This window comes from Lolium rigidum, chromosome 3, assembly GCF_022539505.1.
Source record: "Lolium rigidum isolate FL_2022 chromosome 3, APGP_CSIRO_Lrig_0.1, whole genome shotgun sequence".
NCBI classification, from domain to species: Eukaryota; Viridiplantae; Streptophyta; class Magnoliopsida; order Poales; family Poaceae; genus Lolium; species Lolium rigidum.
In genome coordinates, this window is record NC_061510.1 from 51,510,108 (window position 1) to 51,512,748 (window position 2,641).

A 2,641-nucleotide genomic window follows, 5' to 3' on the forward strand; every position below is an offset into this window, starting at 1 on the left:
AACATTTACTTGGGGCTAAGTGACAATACTGGCAGTAGCGGAGCTTGCAAGGAAAAAGTGGGCGGGCTTGTAGGATTAAGGAGACTAAGGAATCGTGTGTTCCATCTCAAAAATAATAATAATATCTCCGGTAGGAAATGTATAGTCACTAGCTCTTTAAAAAAAGCCGTTACAAACTGAGGTAGGAGTAATAGCTAACTACTCCTTTCGTACCGATTAATTAGGCCGGCACGTAGGATCTCAGCATCCTTTTGAAGCCCATAACAGATTGCTTTCAGATGGCTCGTAGGACCAGACAAATTTCTGTCCAATGTTGCTACAAGATTCATATTTTAGAGATGTTTTCGATAATATACTATGGATGTGGGTGTTTCAGTCGACCATTTATTTTGTTTTGAGATTCGGATAAAAAAAGAAAATAGAGAGCTATTTTTCCATCTACCTTGGATGGTGACAAAAGCATCTACACCCATGCAGATATGTACAAAATTCATTCTCGTTTTGTCTTTCATGGACTGCAAAAAATATTGTCATTTCGTGAAATTGTATGTATACATGCGGATTTTTTTGATACATAGAAATATACTTTTTAGATGGAGAGAGCAGATGCATCCGGCATCCCAATTAAACTTCGGCAATATCAGTAGTTGGTAAATAACATCCTACTCACACACAACCGAAAAAAAAATCCTACTTCACTTGTCACCGCCAGCAGGGAAGCTGTGATGTATGTTGTCACGCATATGTTTAGGCGATGGACCAGTGCGCGTGCATGTCTCCTAAGCTACCCAGGGCGAGCCAAGAAGAATCTTCGGTCTTGCGCTTCTTCGCCGGCGGCGGCGGCGCCCTCTCCTGCGGATGACTGTACGGTGGACCGTCGAGGACCGTGACGGATCTGTACTTGCGCCTGGAGAGGAACCGCTGCAACGACGCCTTCCTCACGATGGGTATGTCCACCAGCTCCGTCGCCGGCGCGGCCAGTCGGGGTCGCCGCCGCCGCGGCGTACCGGATCAGCTCGGCGGCCCCGGCCGGCGTGCAGCCGTCGAGCACCACCACCCTCCCTCCGTAGAAGATCGTCAGCTGCTGCCCCCCGTCAGCCGGCCGGCCGTCGGGTCCCTGCACGGCCCCGGCGCCGTACGCCGACATCCGCATCGGCATCGCCACCGGGCCGGCCGGCTTGACGAACCGGCTGAGCTCGCCGCAGGCCACGGCGAAACGTCGGGTGGCGGCGGCGGAGTCCGTAGTCGCGGTCGCCATCGGCGGCATCTCGACTGTGCTGGCGAGCCGAGATCGACGAGAGGGAGGGTTTCGGCGGTGTCGATCAATGGCTTCTGCTGGCTCCACACCAACCGTGCGTGCTCGATCGATCGATCGACTGGATCGTGGGGGCTCGCGGAGGCGGGTTCTTTATAGAGACGAGACGAGAGGAGTTGGTTATGATCGTGCGGTGCGGCAATGGATGGATCAAGAGGGGACGTGGCGGACGTGAGGAAAAACGTGGGGGCTAGCATGCTCATTGCGCGATGCGATGGACAAGGAGAGGGGAAGCCAAAGGGAACCGTTCGCGAGTTTGAAATGGTCATTTCCGCGCTGGCGCGACGATCCGCAACCGCGCGCCCTCCCTCCCTGTTCTGGGAAAAGAAAACATGGCAGTAATAGTAAAGGAGAGCCTGTAACAATCTGTAATAAGCTTATTATGTTTCTAGCTGGATGGACGAAACGGATTGCCCTATCTATCGACTCGTATATAAAGAGGGCATTATCACCGGTTTGAAATGGCTATATTTAATTAGCGGATGGGCAACCGGTGCAACTCATCCGGTGCTAAAGCCCCCACCACCCCCCCCCCCTCCGCACCGGTTCAGTTGCGAACCGGTGCTAAAGGGGCACCACGTGGCTCGCAGAGAAGCGCCCGGGCGGAGGACCTTTAGTACCGGTGCTAAAGGTTTCTGCCGTGGCAGCGTTTAGGGGCCCTTCCCTGCCGCGGCAGGGAATTGCACTAAAACGCTGCCGCAACAGGGAATTACACTAAAACGCTGCCGCGGCAGAGAATTTCACCAGAACGCTGCCATGGCAGAGTCTGCCTCCATTTGAAACACGTTATAATGCACACACATATCTATATGAAACCATTATATTACATAAAAACATTATGAATATATCGATCGAAGTGACACACGCTCATGCATATATGTCTACATCAACTTCCAAAATAATTTCTCTCCAAAATTTGGGGGGGGGGGGGGGGCTGATGGTATGCTATGTTTGGATCTATGACTTGCTCAAGTAAGAATCCCGCCAATTCTTCTTGAATTGCTCGTACACGCTCGGTTGTTAAAAGACCGTCCCGCGACCGTTGGATCTAATAATTTCAAGAAGGTGGTCAGTATATATATATAAATATATATATATATATATATATATGTGAATGAAGCACAAGGTGATAAATAAAATTATGAATGTTGTTTACGTACTTCAAGTTGATCTAAAATTTTAGCCCCCTGGTGGGTCGTCTGGCGAATGAACTCGCAAATATAGAATCCACATAAATTATTCCCGTTCTCTTGCCTCAAGCACTTTACGAGAACAAAGTTCAATCAAAATAATAATCAAGGATAGTAATAATTGCATTGAAACTAG

General features: G+C 49.8%; 1 pseudogene; it reads right to left on the reverse strand.

Annotated features, from left to right (window-relative positions):
- Window positions 1-747: 747 nt before the first annotated feature.
- Window positions 748-1,258, reverse strand: LOC124694829 (annotated as a pseudogene).
- Between the last annotated feature and the right edge of the window lie 1,383 nt (window positions 1,259-2,641).